This window comes from Dendroctonus ponderosae, unplaced genomic scaffold (genome assembly GCF_020466585.1).
Source record: "Dendroctonus ponderosae isolate FM_Combo_2020 unplaced genomic scaffold, Dpon_F_20191213v2 Dpon_F_20191213_6, whole genome shotgun sequence".
Lineage (NCBI taxonomy): Eukaryota > Metazoa > Arthropoda > Insecta > Coleoptera > Curculionidae > Dendroctonus > Dendroctonus ponderosae.
The window spans coordinates 5,197,238-5,215,888 of NW_026018814.1; the positions used below are offsets into that span (position 1 = coordinate 5,197,238).

At 32.0% G+C, this 18,651-nt stretch overlaps 1 protein-coding gene across 4 annotated transcripts in view; it reads right to left on the bottom strand.

Moving 5' to 3' along the window:
* Positions 1 to 11,594, bottom strand: part of LOC109540621 (protein madd-4) — a 247,918-nt gene extending 236,324 nt beyond the window's left edge. For all 4 annotated transcript variants that reach the window (XM_048667409.1, XM_048667410.1, XM_048667411.1 and 1 more), the window contains exon 1: positions 11,352 to 11,594. The gene's annotated coding sequence lies outside the window, so the exon portion shown is untranslated. The remainder of the gene's footprint in view (positions 1 to 11,351) is intronic.
* Positions 11,595 to 18,651: the final 7,057 nt, after the last annotated feature.

Genomic DNA, 18,651 nt, shown 5'->3' on the forward strand with positions numbered 1-18,651 from the left:
GTAGACAACCGACAACACAAATATTGCTGCGAACTAAAATTAATCGAAGAACCAAAGTACCTACTTAATAATTGGCAAGAATAATAACAAACGAAAAGCTTTTAAAAATTTTTTGGAAATTGATCTTAACATATTAACTGATCCGTTGTTCTAGCCAAATATTGTTTGGTCGAACTGGGTCGGATTTCGTTCTTGGAAGCCTGGAAAACTTATTCGGCCAAAGACAAAGTTGCACATTGTAATTGTTTCAGTTGTACATTGGAAATGAATGGAAACATGCACTAACCACAACATCTTTATTAACGAGCAGATTATTCCAAACTTGCACAAGTTGTTAAGGACGGTTAGCCGTATTGCTCTGTAGAGAAATCAAGTGAGCATGGGGTGAAAGCCTGAACTAATCTATTATAATCTAATTACAAACAAAATATAATAGAATTAATCATATATAGTCTATCAGTCCGCCAATTCAAAATTCATCTTTTAATAAACAACAAAAATAGTTTCTAAAAACCCTGAGGATTAGTCATTTTGATTTCTTCTTGACAGCAATTTATATTATATTTCCATCTAAAATAAATACTTTAACAACTCAAAATTACTTAACTGCAGTTTTCCTAGTTTAAAACTTGCTGCTGACTTTCGAGTTTCTGAGTTTGTTTTACTACTTCAAATGTCCTCTGTTGATATACGAAACATATTATAATCTGAAATTTATATCTAAATTAGACCATTTGTCCAAAAGACAATTCTAATTTTTCCATAGCATTGTTGTTCCATTGTCTATAGCATACAGAAAAGTTATCTAAATCCTTTCAGAAGTAATTTATGGGGGTATAAATTAATTAAATGCAATTCCATTTAAGTTCGGTCGCTGAATATTCATGATAAAATCAAAACTTTGTCGACGCCGCAAGAAAAACCCTTGTAAACAATATTATTCTGCTAGCGCCTTGTCTTATTTAACTTTGGATGCGCATAGACCTTTTAATTAATTCGGGTTAATACGTCCTGAAGATTTGGGAAAAGGAATTTATGTGCAATAACACAGCGATTTTGGCATGCAAATCCAGTTATAATTAGATTTTCTTCTAAGGAATGGGGAGGAAAATAGCATTGGCAGATTTTTACGCAAAATGTTAAGAATCGATCGAAAGGGTAAGATACTTCAGTGAAAAGAAAATGGTTATCTTACAATTGTCAAGTTTCAGTGCAAAAGAAATAGTATTTACCTACATTTTGCATACAAAATGAAACATAGCCCTTCAATGGTACCTTAAATCACTCTCATTTTTTTCTCATTGTGGTCGTAGAAAAAATTATCTATCGTACTTAGCAAATTTTAGGTTTTAGCGCGTTTAAGTGCTAAGATGAAATTGAAACATGGCCATTTTTATATATTACTTCGGAAAGAGAAGCAGTTAACAGAAACCGTTATGAGCTCGATTTCTGAGAAAGAAAAGTCGCGCTTTTAAACTTGTTAACTGGGTTAATTGGTTTATGAGACACAGGGTAAAACTTTAATTACACAGGTTAAAAATTGCTGGAAATATATAAAAAACTCAATACATTTTTAATAGATTGTTAAAGTATAGGGCATATCGTAGAAAAATATGCGGGGCGTCTCAAGTTTATTTTTAAACTTATAAACTTGTGTTTATAAAATAGAACACCATGTAAATTTTATTAGAATTAGATAGCGTTGCTCTCATTCTCTGAATTCAACCATCAAAATGTGAAATCGGCGGTTTCAATTTCAAAATACACATTTTGAGCAATTGTTGCGTTGAAAATAAGTAAGCTTTAGAGCTTAGCTCTTAACTAAGCTAAGAAATATTGTCTGAAAAGTATCATTTGATCCGAATCCCACTTTCCAACAACTTTACATCGACAATTCACAAGCGATTGGGTTCTATTTGAAAAAAATTACTGGTTGAAGAAGGTTTCAGCTACCGCGCGTTAAAGTCTTTCGGAAATTTCTAAACATTTTTCAGACATTTTTCTTATTCTATAATCAATTCTAAACAGATCCATTTAACAATGAAAATACATACAATTAATATAAGTTTAAATGTGAGGATAAATTATCATTTTTCCTAGCTAGGGAAAGAGTTGATTATCTAAATAATTTCCGAGTTTAGCTCTAAGAAACATTTTTCGGTTCCTGCATTTCACCGTATGCACATTCTTTACTCTGTTGCTGTTACAACTTTCCATTGATGACAGAATATTATAGCTATATGCTATTGCTAATCGTTTCCTTTACCTTCCGAGTTCTAATGTAAAATGTATCATAATAATATAAATCTGGACCAAACTTTATTTTCGCTTCGGCAGTCTTTACTAGTTTATCAAAAGTAATATAAAATACTAAATTCGTTGTTAACATGTTTTTATAATCAAATATATCAAGCGTCATTTACACGTGAAATGTTGCCTGGTAGATAAATATTTAACTATATTGCGAATTAGAAATCAAAGTCCAATAAACGGGACTAACTAACAGTAAGAGTATTTCCAATTAAAATAAAATTTCAAAACTTTCGTACCTGCAAAAGAAAGTATTTCTAATTCGGGAAAATATTTGAAATATCTTTTATGCATTTAAATGAAATGCTTTCCGTACCGCAGATGGCAAAGAAAAATTAAATGCCTTCTCGCTCCTAAAAATTCCCAAGACACGATTCATAATGGCAAAACACAATCTAAATCCCAGGCGTAAATTTAATAGTCTGATTTGTCAGCCCGATGCTATGTAATTGCTACGAGCAACCGAGGGAAATAAGCTTTCTCGTAAGCAAGCCAGCTAAAGCGCCAAAGCTCTTGTTTCCACCACATTTCTAAGAGTTTTTTATGCTCGGTTAGTCCGCAGTGTTCCGTATGCTCATTCGGCGGGTCATTCTAGCAGATTGACTTAAATTGAATCAGTTAAGTCCTTTAAAAAAGTCTTAGTAATGAAGATGTTAGAGAGAAAAGAGCGGTGCAGCGACAAATTTTTGCAACAAAGTCACCAGAATTAAACAACACTCACAAACAGACCGCAATGTTGCACTAGCAACTCAATTCCTGTTAACTATGATTGAACATTCAGGAAGATTGGATGACGTCCATTTACTTAATGGGTTTAGTGGGTATTGTGTAATATCTGAAAAAATAGGCTAAATAAAGAGGTCTTTATATATTTATGAATTGAAGCAGTTTCTTGTTGCTTTTCGCATATTCACTTTTAGTCAACAGAAAAATGTCTATTGTTTCTCATGTAATAGTAACTAAAGTAGTGTAGGAAACATTCCGAATATAATATTTTTGGAATACAGAGTTTGCCTTAAAAGCTTATTCAGCTAATTTTCCATATTTGCGAGTCTCGGACAAATGTAAATTTATACATGCTTATTTACATGTGCGTTTAGGAAATGTCTTCATTACTTCTGCATACTAAGGATACGTTAGAAACTGATTATAATGGAAGCAGATGGGACAATAGTTAACAAGAAAATATTTACGGCCAAACCAAATTATTTAAAAGCTTGGAATATAATACGATAATGAGTAATCATCGCACATCGTGTACCGAGTGGAGAAGACTTGGAAATATTATTATTTGAAAATCATGCCATGCCATAGCGATAATACTGGCAAAGCTAAAACTGGGTTTTATGATCGTAATATCGAGCTGTAAGGGAAATAGTGAGCAGATGTGAGATACCCTTAAGGCTTTCATAGCAACAATTGCCAGTAAAAACAGCTTTCACATAAATTGGATTGGACTATAAAAATTATAATGGAACTATACAGTGCCAAATTTAATAACTCCCACTGGGGTAGTTTGAGTTAAACGGAACTCAAGTGCTGTTATGCGTATGTGCTGCTTAATTGCATTAATTTTTATATTTTTCTTTAAGTTTACAAAACTCTATAGCCTACGTAATGTAAATACTAAATATATATTGCAGTTTACTTTTCACATTATTTTATTCAGAAAAAATCAAATATGTAATTTAAAATTATAAAGAACAGCGCTGGTAGAGGGCTCAAGTGGGAATTTAGTAAGAATTGTGGCATTGTGAAGTGTGGCCGTTACATAGAAAGTATATTTTCTATAAATTTAACGTACTTAACGTTAAAATAATTTTATCTAAGCAAAAATTCTGAACGTTGCCAGTTCATACATGTAATTTAGGAGTAGTTGGAGAGAATGCATGTAAGTAATGCCAGTAAAGTTGTTAGTTATTTACTTCCTGACCTACATACAGCGTTTCAGGCAATTGATTTTACCGAGATACGTTCTAAAAAGTTCAAATTTTATTTGTAGTATTTTATCATTAACTTTGAATTTTTTGCAAATGTTTTATGCAAATTTTTATCATTAACTTTGAATGTGCAACTAAACTCAGATTTTGTTAAAATGTGGGATTTAGATTTTTGCGAATATTTCACTTTTTAGAAAGCATTCTTTTTGTGCTTCCTTCTCTGTAAATAACATCGCCGGTAGAATGACGCTATTTTCAAATCAACATTTTTTGATTACCTATCTAGGTTTAGTTGGATGTGCAGTTTGTCTGGACTATATTTAACTTTAATGTTTATTAGCTCGTCAATCGATACCAGAATAAGGCTTTTTGGGAGACGAAATTAATGCTGCTGTGGCTGTACATGAATTAAAATGGCTCGTGATAACAGAAAATCAATCAGGCCACTTTCCGGAAGGAAATGTATAGACATTTATACGAACATTTATGGAGATAAACGTGACATATTTCGGGCAGTTCTCGACATTTGAACCGGTTTAAATATTGCTAATTAAATGCATAATAGAAATGTAATTATGTTTAATAAATTGAAATAAAAAATTTGCGGTATCAAATAATTTTGTGAAAATTCGTATCAAAAAACTTCTGAAGAAAAGTACTTCTAGAATGTTTCTAAACAAAACAATAAGCCTTTGATGAAACAGATGACATCAGAGACTTCTCAAACAGTTTTAGTTGGGGATTTGACCTCATCATAGTAGTCAATTGGTTGATATTTGAAAGATGATCCGAATCATTCAGAATTACATTAGTAGTGCTCCCTTGATATATAACTTAAACACTTCAACTTGCGCGTGAATGCAAAGCAATGATGATAATCTAAAAAAATGTTGTCTTGGCCACAATTTGTAATATCTATCAGGGCGCCTTTGAAAAATGTGTCCCTGTTCTGTCAATAATAAAAATTTTTGTTTGTACTCTTAAAATATATCATAAGTTTAAGACGATTATGTCAAGTTTCTTTAATTTAAAGCAAATAGCATTTTCGTTGGTGAGAAGAACGCCAAATTTGTCGTGTCTACACGGACCAAAACGACAGTTACAATATTTTTTGTCGTTTTTCTCATTAACCGCCCTGTTTTCTCTGCTGTGCTAAGAAAATACTAATAAAGAGAAATAAAAAAATGACACATTTCGCTTCCCCCTCATTTATCTCGTTCACGATTTTAGGTGCGACATATCCGACGGTGCATGAAACAGCCGTGTCAACTTAATTTATTATTGCCTGGACAAATAAATCCTCACAGAACTTTAAACAAATAGTTTGCCGGTTAAACCATGAGAATGCGATTTTATTATCATAACATAATAATAAAATAATACTATAATTTTCCACAAAATGAATTTTGCAAGTGGTTATGATAAGAATGAAATGAATAAGAATGTGGGTTGAAAATGGCTGTGATTTTGAAGGTTGACAAAGCATGCCCTATTCGTACATTCGGTAATTTAAATTCTTATATTTCTTTGTGATTTACAATTATTAAAAAATAATTATGTGCATAAATAGAAAACGCTCAAAATTGAGGCTGATTAAAATCATATTAATAAAAACTAAATTTTCTTCAGGACCTACGAAATGGGCTATCTAACCAACCGGTCTTTTCGCCTTTGCTACTAAAAAAATATAATCTTACTGAGAACAAGATCATAGCTTTCTTCATTTTCACATAACTTCACTTAACTCACTCAACATAATTAATATTTAAGATAATAGAGAATTAAAAGGCAAGGCAAAACAGAAATACAAAATATTATGCAGACATTTATCAGGCAATCCAAAAATTAATTTTATAAACTTTGCATTATAACAAGTGTATGAGAGCGCTTGAATGCTTTACGTAAATTGTTGCATTCGGCAACCAAAGTATGAATTAAATAGTCAAGGGTCAAAGTATGTAAATTATAGTTTGATGTTTACAAAAAGTCTCATAAATATTCCACTTTTCCATGCAAATGTTAATGAAAAATAAACAAGGGATGGTTTAAAATTGTTACATCTTAGCCGATATGACATGGCAATGGACCTAGGAATTCAGTTATTTGCCTATCTAATAACGCATTTGGGAACAATGATATTTAAATTTCCGATTAGTGAATAATAATTAATAATTGAGCCGACTTCATTTTGTAAAATTTAAGCCACGAAAGAAGGCATTTAGCACAACGTAGATCAGAAAAGTGACTTAATTTAATTGAGGATAAAAAAATAATTGAATTAAGTCACCCTCTGTTCCTCTCGGTTAAAGCTCAAGCAAAATTTACCTTTGTGCATGAATGTTTTAACAAGATCAAAATATAAAAAGTATCATACAACTCGAAAATATTGCCTATCGATGCCTCGAGGAGATTCGGAAAATTAGTTGATTAAAATTCCATTTCAGAAGATTTTAATTAAAGTTCTGAAAGTATAGGGCTTCTGTTGAAGACTATTCAAAAATTTAACTTAAGTTTTACGTTAATTAAAGTCTGACCTCTGTGCGCCTGACACATACCTATTGGTTGATTTGAACTAATTACTAATAAATAACGATTTTAACATTGAAAGTTGGTGTTTTGTCAATCAAAATATCTTCATAAAACAGAAGCTACGGATTGAATTAATAAAGAAACATTGATGTAGATGAAGGAGACCATAACAGCAAAGCTTTTAATTCTAACAACTAAAAGGATTTCTTTGAAAAATAGTTTTTGCATTTACATAGATTTTTTAAAAGCCCTCTTCATTATTTCTGATCTCACTAACAACGCCAGATAGGCATAAAGCGGGTTGGTGAATATGCTTATGTCAAACTAAAATTTAAGAAATATATTGTTTTCTGCTGAATTCAATGTTTAATCAGTCGTTTCGAGTTTAAGAAAAAATATGAATTCAAAAATACAATAATAGTTTTTATCAATTCATGAGTTCAGAAAACTCAATAAAAAAAAGGAATAGAGCAATTCCATACATCGATATTCTATACGGGAAACGATTTATATAAGAAATGGATTGCGGACTTTCAGGCATAGAATAATTGATGAATTTCAACGAATCATCCACACAAAATCCGCTTTCGCCAGATCCAGGATTAGACAAACATCGTAATTACAATTTTTATGTATGATTTGATATACACGTCGATTTAGTGTTTCTAATAAATTTTAATGCAAATGAAGTAGTAGTTTTCAAAGAATATCTGCGAATTGCTTCTTGAGACACGAAATAGTTTACTTATGCACTATTATTGCATACAGAAAGCCACTTAACACCACCCAATAGAACGTTTCGCATGTTATTGTATTACCTAAATATTATTTGAACCCATTTGTCTACTGAAAGTCTGAAAGAAGTAGACGCTGTTCCATACCAGTCCTAGCAAGTTAGTATCTTCAAAACAAGCCAAGTTAGAATGATTTAACTAGTTCAAACGATTCGTAACGTTTTTAGGGAAAACAAAATTGAACTATTTAATTACATTATAACATTCACATTCCGATCCCTTTCAACTCCATTCCGACGTCAGTTTGCAGTCGCAAATGTTGTCGAAATTCAGCATAGTTCAAACAAAAATTAGTTTATTGCAAGCTTCAAAAAATACTCCACTTTGTGATACAATTTAAATTAAAAATCAACAGAGAATGTCACTAATCCTTTTACATTATCCAGTCACTGATGTGAAATGCTTAACTGGTGTGTGAATTATTTATTTGCTCATTTAATTGTGGATTTCAACGTGAAATTTGTGATGATTTGATTGTTTTAAAATTACGATTACAATTTTCAAATATGGTGGCTGGCTTTTATTTTATTTATAACAGCAACTATTGCTTTATATTAATAGTATTACTTTAATGTTGGCAGCATAATAGTCCAACGCTGAATATCCGACTTTCGAGTCCTGGTCCAATTCAAAATGTTGAATGCCTTGACATAGTCAACCCAATAATCAAAAAACTTGATTAACTTGAACAACTTGAAAAAAATTAAAATATAGTCAGAGACCGAAGAGTGCCGCAAGTAAATAACTTTTTCACGCCTCATATTTTGATCATTTATAAATAATATACCCTCGGAATATCAAGTATAAATCACACATACGTAAAATCAAAAGTATGTAATTTATATTGTAAAAGTATATATGGCAAATTTAGCATTTATTTTTCGATAGCAGCTGAAGTAATCCCAGTGCTCAAGGGCTTATAAACCGCGAAAACTTTTCAATCGATAACTTAAATTAGTTTCAATGGTCAACTTTTTCGTAGCAGATTGAAATTATAATAAGATGACGCTCAGAATGATCCCATTCATCTAAATTTAGTGTTATTATATGACTAACCAAAAGTAAGCACTGAAATAAATAAATTAAAAGACGAAAAATACAAATTATATGCCATATTTCAAAATTTGCTGTAATTAAAATTGCATGAATAGCAAAGCAGGAATTTAAATAATTGATTACTCTAGTTATAAACATGAAGCCGAAAATTAACGATTCACATCGTCAACATCTTCTAATTTTCTGAATCACAACCTGAACGCTGCTATTTCATTCACTCCACCTTTTCATTTTTCACCAATAAAACCGAAACAATAAACTATAGAACATGGTTTTGGCAGTTAGTTAGCAGACCACCTAAATATTAAATATGTATCTACAGGTTTGGAAAATCAATTACTTCTACGGTTTTAGGAATCATATTAGTTTCAGTCGAATATAGTATGTACGACTAAGCAGAAATGTCGTACATTTACTAAGACTAATCAACACCGTTGACTAAATATCACAAAATTGAGATAATTCTTATCGGCTGAAAAATGAAAAGCATTAAATGAAATCTTCGGCTATAAACGTGAAGAATTAAGGTCATAACAGCTGTAAAACGTATTATATCGGAGGACATTGTCGAGAAAGGCAGAACTCCAAATGTAAATTGTTTAATATTTAGTTATCTGATTCTTAAAAAAATGGTATTTTAAACACTACAATTACTCACCCTCTTGCCATGTTAAAGTATGTATGTGATAAATTAGCTTAACAGCAGCAGCAACATAATATAGCAATAATAAGAGCAATTTAAACAGGTTATAATTAAGGTTAAAACAGTTTTAGACTAAGGTATGACTCGACCTCCCTCCAAATTAAAAATGTAGGTTCATGCGTCCCTCCTCATCAAACTTACAGTTAGGGGAATAAAAATATAGGACAAACTTGTCCCAACTCGAACATTGAGCGCCAGTTGCGTTTTCGGTTTCTTTACAGGGCATCTGAAAAATCTGAGAGAAATCATTCACGAAGAAAAATAAAATTCTTACTTTCCTAAAATTTCGTTTCACAAGTCATTAGCTCTCAATTAAAAATATTAAAATGAGGTAGATTAAAATATAAATTATCACACACGTAAGCACCTTTATATGATTTTATTAATACATTCTAAAGAAAAAATAGATACATCTGAATTAGGCATAAGTACCTAATGGCAATTATCTGGAAATATATTGTGTTTAGAAGTTCGATGTTAATATAATAAATTTTCGAAATGGACTAGTTGATTGAAAGAGTATGTACTATTTATTATGCTAAAAAATTATACTAAAAATATACTAAGTTATACTAAAAGATTTGAGCTTGTGTTTAGATAAACAAGGGTTGACTAAAACGTTATACTCATACTAGTAATGCTTGGAAAAATAAAATTCCTATTTTTTTGCGGAAATCATTAATTGGATTTTGAAACAATCAACCTACTTTTGCTCGCCCACTCGTTTTATGGTTGAGTTGAAAACTCAAAAAAAATGTATTTCGGCATAATGTAAATTTTTTAAATCTATATCCGGTTATGGCCGTATGCCAGGCAAAATACAAAAAATGTTTAGATCACAGCCTGCTGAAGAAGATACAGAAACGATTCAAAAGCACAGAGATTTTCCTTGTGAAAGTATGGCCAAAACTATTCTTTAGAGTACTTTTTCCAGTTAAAAAAATAGTTCAATTGCCGTAGAGCTCCATTTATCCAGAGACGGTATTTATGATTCTGTTAAAATGTTATCTAAATATTAAATTTACGGAAAATCTCGAAATAAATACATTTTCCAACGCAAAAAATATATCCAGTCTGGAGCTGAAATATTCTTGGTTTATGAGATTTATTTACCTACATATTTTGCTTCAATTACCGAGAATGTAATACGGTATAAAGTTTCTTGACGTACTTCAAGTTACGAGCTGCTTTAGGCTAACAAAAAATCTACATGATTCCAAAGTCACGAAACGTTTGGTTTGCTAAAACTTTCTTCAGTTGTCGTACATTTTTCGAAAAAATCTAGAGGCATAATCAAAAACAATCCGCGCTATTATGTGGTTACTAGACCTCTGGTTCTTCCATTCTCAATATCTACCAATATTTTGAGGAATCACGACTGCTGTTCACAATGTTTGAACATATTGTGTTAAAATTATGTACTTTTAAAGGTGACTGACGAAATTTCCGGGTTTTAATTTACTAATAGAGCGATATACATTATAATTAAACTCTAAGATTGATGATAATTGTGTATGGTAATAAATATTTTTATTAAAATATATACAAATGTAGACAACCATTTTCAATTCACAAGCGTGCAATTGTTAACTCTATTTCTGCACTTTTTTATATTAAGCATTATGCATATATTTATATTAAGCCAATTCTACTTGAAATGTCAAGAACGCCATAGAGTATCTGCATGCATCTTTGTAAAATAACAACTTTTTGAGAAAATCTGGAACATAGAAATAAAAATAAAATATTTTTTTATTTCGGCATCTGACGGTCCTTTAGAAAAACTTATAAAAATTGCTGATTTTCAAAACAAGGCAAACTTTTGAATTTGATTGAACAAAATTTTTGAAGAAGCATGAAGTTTATATTATTTAGTCGGCGATTAAACCTTACGCGCGCAAAATATAAACAAATTTAATTGCTTGTATAAATGACGATTTTCAAGAATTGTAAATTTTCTAAGCCATTTGCATTAGAATTTTTATGTCATCGACAAGTAAAGAGGAAAAAGGAACTTACAGAAAAAGTTCAAGATTTCGTTCAGTCTCCCTCCAACGTTGTTTACGTCTTTGAATTTACCACTATAACAGTTAATCCAAACAATGATAAAACCCACAAAACACGTTCCAACGCGGAAAACAAGCAATAGAAATGTTTAGAAAACCCGCAAAACAGTTTGGAAATATCCGAGTCGCGTAATATTGCGCGTCCGCGCGTCTCTATCCCAGCACGCGCTCTATAAAACCGTCTCTTCTTCGAAGCGATCACCGAACGAATGACTATGCTGTGCTATGACTATGACTATCGCCTCTGCTGCTGCTTGCGGCATCGCCACCAGCGAATCAGCAAAGTATCGACCGCTTTTGCATTTTTTATACTGCATTTACCCCATAGATCAACAAAATATCTAATTGCTTCGTAAAAGTGAAAAAATAAAATCCAAAGGTAAATAAATATGTATATATCTGCCTTAAAATATTGACCATAAAAAACTCTAATATATTACTAGCTTCTGGATGAACAGTTAAAGTATTTAATCACAAACAAATAGTTTGTGTTTGCTAAGTACGTGATAGTTCTTCGTTCTGGTCTCCTCCGCGTAGCCTTAGATGGTATAAACGAATTCATTCAGAAATATTTCGCGGAAAATAAAGCCATCATTATTCCTCTATGTACATCGTGGATAACAGTTATTATTTTTTTCATTATGGAATTTAAAATGTGCCGCGAAAACTTCCTTTTCAGGTTTCAAAAGCGGTTTTTTGCACAATTGTTAAAATCCCATAATACAACAATTATAACAACATACAACAACAATGAGTTTTAACTTGGGTTAGTAGTTTTCGGACACACTATACAGGATTATGTTCCACATTCAATTATTATTTTTTTTAAGAATGATTTCTTGTAGAAAGATCTTTGCAGCCCCTTCAACCTCAGCCACCCCCAATGTGTGTTTTTTTTTCTTAATTTAAACCTATACGGTTTCTAAACCTAAAACCTATAAGGAAGACCTTTCTAAACGTCATAGAAAGGTCTTGAAAAAACTGTAACCGTTGCTGAGCCATAGCAATTATTTAAGGGAAATTTAACTATGATATTCTATCGAAATGGAATGAGCAGGGTCATGTTTTTAAGCCATCGAATGCAGCTTCTGAAGTATTTTCATGGATAATTAAGAATCATTACATTAAGTTCGAAATTGGTTCACTTTCTGAAAGGTAATTTAATACTATCTAGAATGATGTAAAAATGAGCGTTGTTCTTAATTTTGCTTCCGAGAAATTAGCAAAAACGGGACGGATAACATGAAATTTTGGCATAATCTTGCACCTAAGTGTCTGATATCCAAACTTCGCATTCTGGGTCCAAACTACTCGAATCTCCTAACTAATGGCGTTATGACTGAATATAATTTCGGAGAAAGGAGAAAAAACTGGACGGAATACATGAAATGTTGGCATAATCATGCACGTAAGTGTTTGATATTCAAATTTCGCTTTCTGGGTCAAAACTACGCAAATTGCCTCACTAATGTCGTTATGACTGAATCGAGTTTTCAATTCTCTATTCAACGATGCCAAAACGAATTATGTGGCTCAAATGGTTCTTGAGAAACTTTGAAAAAAGCAGTGTCATGTTTGAGTCGATTTTGCAAGTCAAAAAAAACACGCAATTGTAAAACTTCTTGAAATCAAGACTTTTTTGAGAAAACTGGCAACATTTCCTTATGGATGGTACACTTTCTAAAAAGGACAGTTAGTATGGAATGGTGTAAAATTGAGCGTTTTCTTCATTTTGCTTCCGAGAAATGAGCAAAAACAGAACGAAAAACATCAAATTTTGGCCTAATCTTGCACCTAAGTGTCTGATATTCAAATTTCGCTTTCTACGTCAAAACTACTCGAATTTCCTCACTCATGTTATTTTGACTGAATCTAATTTTCCATTATCTATCCAACGATGCCAAAACGGATTCTGTGGCTCAATCACGGCTTAAGAAACTTAGACAAAAGCATGGTCTTGTTTGAGTCGATTTTACAACTGGAAAAAGAACACGCAAATCTAAAATTTGTTGAAATCATGACTTTTTGGAGAAAACTGGCAAGATTTGCTTAACGATAGTCTACTTTCTAAAAAGGCTATTTATTTCTCTCTAAAATAATGGTAAAATTATCGTTCTTGCTCATTTTGCTTTCGTGAAATGAGCAATAACGGGACGGAAAACATGAATTGTTGGCATATTCTTGCACCTAAAGGTCTGATATTCAAATTTTCACTTTCTGGGTCAAAACTACTCAAATTTCCTCACTCATGTTGTTACGACTGAATCGAATTTTCAATTATCTATCCAACGATACCAATGTCATGTCATGCAAAAAATAAATGAAAAATGGCTCGAATGAATACTTCTAAAAAATACCTTTTACTTGTAAAACATTGAAATAAGCGCTTTATCACTTGTGAATTCAAATGTTGATGCCACTGAAGCTGCGAAATGAGATTAGCTTGTTTGATACTATCCGGAACGGACTTTAAAGAGAATTGCTTACCTGAGAAAAACTTGCAAAATAAACCTTTTTGAGAAGTGAAAGTGACGAAAATCTGTTGACCCTTCTAACACCAACTTCCTACGAGCATTAATTTCTAGTTCTTTTGCTAATTACCGAACTCTGGAGTGTTTCAGATTAAATATGAAAATGTAGTTTGTCACAACATTAATTTTGTGTTACACATTTAGTTCAGTATTTCAAACCTTTAGATTATAATTCGACTTGAAATTGGAGACAACTGATCTCTAAGAAATACTTAGTGTTATCACATGCAGAATTAATTCCAGCAAGGAACAAAAATTTTGTATGTACGGAAAAAACCACAGCAAAGCACTTGCACGGATTTTTGTCCGAGAATAGTTCTATTGGAGGTAATTTGACCAGTTTGCTACTAAAAGAAATTCTAGCTCCCAAATAGACTGAAAGAAGATCCGTCTGTTTGCACAGAACATACCCCCTGGGGGGGGATATTTTGTGGTCTGTTTGTTTTCCAATTATCACAGTAGCCAAGACGTTACGTTAGTAAAAACCAATACGCTGTAATAGAGTGCAATATTATGCCCACAGCCTCTGATTAGTTACAGTACATAAGTGAATAAAAATGTCATATAAAGTTAGACAAGTTGAACCAGAGGCTTCATATCTAAAATACAAGTTTAATTCAGAAAATTATTTTTCTGAATACTAAATTATTATACTTTGAATGGAACGTTCAAGGTTACATAAATGCTGTCGGCATGACTATAGGTAGTTTATAGAGTATGGTTAAATCCTAGATTAATATTAGAAATATAATTGGAAACTTCAAATATCCTAACACGATTCATACAATCGTCTACGCACATGTATGAGCATTTCGCAGAAATGTGCATCAATAGACAATGTTGGGAAATGTTTCACAGAAACGGTTGTAAACAAGCTCATTTAGTATCAGCATATAAGTGAATCCATTTTCATTATCAAGATTTTTTCTTTTGGTTCTGAAATGGCTTAGTTTATTTAAATAATTGAAATAGAAAATTTTAAACATTTCAACCGTTCAACGGCAAAAAAATAGTTACAATAAGTATCAGTAATAAAGATTCCCCAACAAATGAAATAGACGAACGTCACAACGAAGTCCTTAACATTACACTGAAATTTCCTACTGCTTACTATGCCAGTGTCGTAATTCTTCAGTGGCTGTTTTGTTGTTTGATTTGAACATTGCAAAGTCCCTTGAGTACAATGTCGTCCGCAATTCAGCCGATGTCGGCTTTAAGAAAGGATAATATGCAACATAAACAAAACAATTATGTAAATTTTACCAACACATTTTCACGGCAATTAAAATTTGCAAGTAGTTATAACATGCATGGTTCACGTATGGCATTTAACCGCCCGTCTTAAGGTTTAAACATTATATTCGTATTTTAAAAAATCGAACCTTCCGAATGTCTCAGCAAAAAATGTGGAATTAATGGTATTTATGCGTTTCGTTTAAAATAAATCTTCATCGGTCAGACACAGTTGAAAGTAGATTTATTGTAGTTTTCATTGGAAGTTTGAGAATGAAAAACTGAACATGAACTGAAGATTTCCGAACTATCCCGTCCATCGTCATTAACAATTTACTCGCTTGCACGTAAGTTTAAAACATTTTTAATTCAGTCCAGATGTATCATAGAAGGGTAGAAAACTTGTTGAAAAGTCTGTGATTGGCCAATATCCAAGTTGATTCAGTTTCAATCTACAATCATTTTTAAGAGCCGCTACTTCCACACAACGACATTTTAGATGTCACAGATTTAGATTGGACCACCGCTTGTAGCATTGAATAGGTCAAACATGTCATGATATAAACAGGAAGTACAAAAATACTACAAGAAGTAAAAAAATATATTTTAAATTTGCAATGGGAAAGACGGCTCGAGTGCTTCATAACTTTCATCGGCAAATACAGTTTATAAATTGTCCGTGTTCCCTCATACAATCGATACCTGCATATATTTTAAAACTGACTGTAAATAAATATTTATTGAATACATTTGAAACTAAGTTTTCTCTTCAAATGACCGAATTAATCAATCGAAATAAGCTACAATAAAACAATTTGTATCTGATTATCATCACACAAGGAAAACTTTTGAAATATTAAACATTCAAGGAAAATGTAAAATCTTGCCCATTTTTGTGCAATTTTACAAATACACATTCAATATCAGCTGAAAAACGTACAACTCTATTAATTCTGAACAAACCAGAGTCATTAATTAGACAATGGATGTGCCTAAGCTAAGTTATCTATTACCGTTGCTCCAGTTTCGATGTTCGAACGTGCAATGTTTTAAAAAGAAATCCTCAAACTGAAAACGATTTTAGCGAAATGGCATTAAAATGCTGTACATGGTTATACAATTTCCGGGCCTACAAATCTGAAAATTGGCAAGTTTAATTTCAATCATTCAGTCGATATTGCCAACGACAGATAATGTACAACTATAAGAATACACAAACCTAGCGCCCCTATCATATAAGGTCAACAAGAAAAAAGTTTATTAAAAAAAATATTGCGATACCGAAAACAGTTTACGTTGAAGAAACACAGTTTCTGAATGCAAATGTTTCCTGCAAATAGCATAACTTTAAAAATTGCTTTTATTCTTATATTTTTTATATATTTTTGGATTCGTTACCTAGATTTTAATCGCCTGGTTATATTTAGCGCTCGCTTTAATTTTCTGATTTTTTGATCGTTTACTGCTGCCAATCGCTCAGTTGGCTATGTTTTATTAATCGGTATGGCATAACTCATCAATATTCACGCAAATCAATAATTGATATCGTTATTAATTATTTGGGTATTTAGGGCAAATCTACACCACCTAATGCATTGCAAATAAACTGCTCGTAACTGTAGCCCGTAATTATGTACAGCAGAAATTGATGCACTGGAAACAAGATATGTAGTTCATTGAAGGTCTAATCACATAATGCAACTGCCGCACTGAATTGGATCTGAGGACGAGATAAATAATTACATTGATTCTGCACTTAATAACAAATCCTTAAAACATTGTATTTAGTAGATACGTTTTTTGAAATATAAAATTCTCGAACATTTTCTGGTATAGGCAAAACATTTTCTGTTAATTTCGTTGCCTACAAAAAATGTTATCACCTTTAACACCGTTAAAATAATCTAGCCAGAAACATTGCAAAAAAAAACTTTTTTAAATTTAAATCTCAGAACATGGGTTACGTTCATACTGTGCTCAATTGTACTCTGAATAAGATTAATTCAGTGAAATTAAGCTGGGAAAAAAATACCCGTCAGGTAGGTATGGAAGAAAATAAAGAAAAACAATCAGCGAAATTGGAAAAGAAATATTATTTTGCTGACAGAAACAGAAAAAAACAAGCAACATTTGCAAATATGCAAATTAATATACCATTAGAATTTTAGGAAAACGTTGTTTGAACGGACGAGAATATATTTAATATTTGGAGCTGATGTAGAGAAAAGTAAATGTGAAAACGAACCCGAAACATTTAAAGCCAACCCTAACACGGTTGTGCACGTTTAATGATCTAGGGGTCTTTGATAGCAAATCGAGTTACAGAATTGGATTTTATTAATTTTATTAAAGGGCGTGTCGTGACTTATATATTCTGAAAAGATACCTCAGCAGGGCCGGGATATAATCCCCATTCACCATTAAATTCAACTCAACAAAAATAAGCAGTAAAGTTTGCAAAAGCTAAATAGCTGTTAAAGTTACAGACAAAGAGAAGTTAGTAAACGGGTAATTAAAAATTGCTTGCGATGCAAAATAAATTGTTTCACTCAATGCTAAATACGTTACAAAAAGTGTTCAGCTTAAAGCGCGGTCTGAATCAGTATTCAAAGTAGTAAACGAACTCTATCGCTCATGCCACTTTTTCTAAATTTCGCTCATGTGGTTAAACTAAAGTTTATCCGTTGATAATTGCGTTTACTCCAGTCAACAAAAAATGTAAAAGAAAAATCTTTGAATCAGCCAAAAATATACAGATATATTAAATATAAGCCATTTAAAATAATAAATTGTTGCTATGAACCAGCAACCAACGCAAGACTTATTCCAGAGAAACAAACTGACCACATCTGTACAGACAGATGTGAGATCCCAACCCTTCTGTAATGATGATTTCAGAGAGCAAAATAATCGAGAGTTTATAGCGGCGCGGTATTTTTCACTGATGCCAAGAAAGCCATTAACTGTTCGTGTTGCCAAAGCACTGTTTTTCACGAAAAACTATTAGCGCAATCTGTTACAAGCATAATCTGAGGTATAGCTTTGGATGGCAGTGATTGAGTGAGAAGCTTTCATTAACGATTGGAAACATATTCACTTAATAGTCTAAGGGTTTATGAATCTATTTGCATTTGATCCCGCTTGTCCCATATAAAAAAGTTCCAGTGACATATTAGTTGGACGCTAAAGTGATGTTTTTGTTCAACGCGTTTTTCAGGGGTTACTGATTTAAGTGAAATTTGTCTTCTTTCTTATTCACATAGCTAAATAGACTAAATAGCTAATATAAACTACCTTTATTTCCAAAGTTTTTCATTCCATGTTGTTACATAAGCTGATGATACAATGAACAAAATGATAGCAAATTTAAACTTTTTATTTTGTTTTCTAGATCCTTAAATAATCCATAAGCGTCAAAAGGTAAATTGTCTCGTTTTTTCGGTTGCTTTATCCTTGGCATGTTTCCATTGAAGAAGATTGGGCAAATGT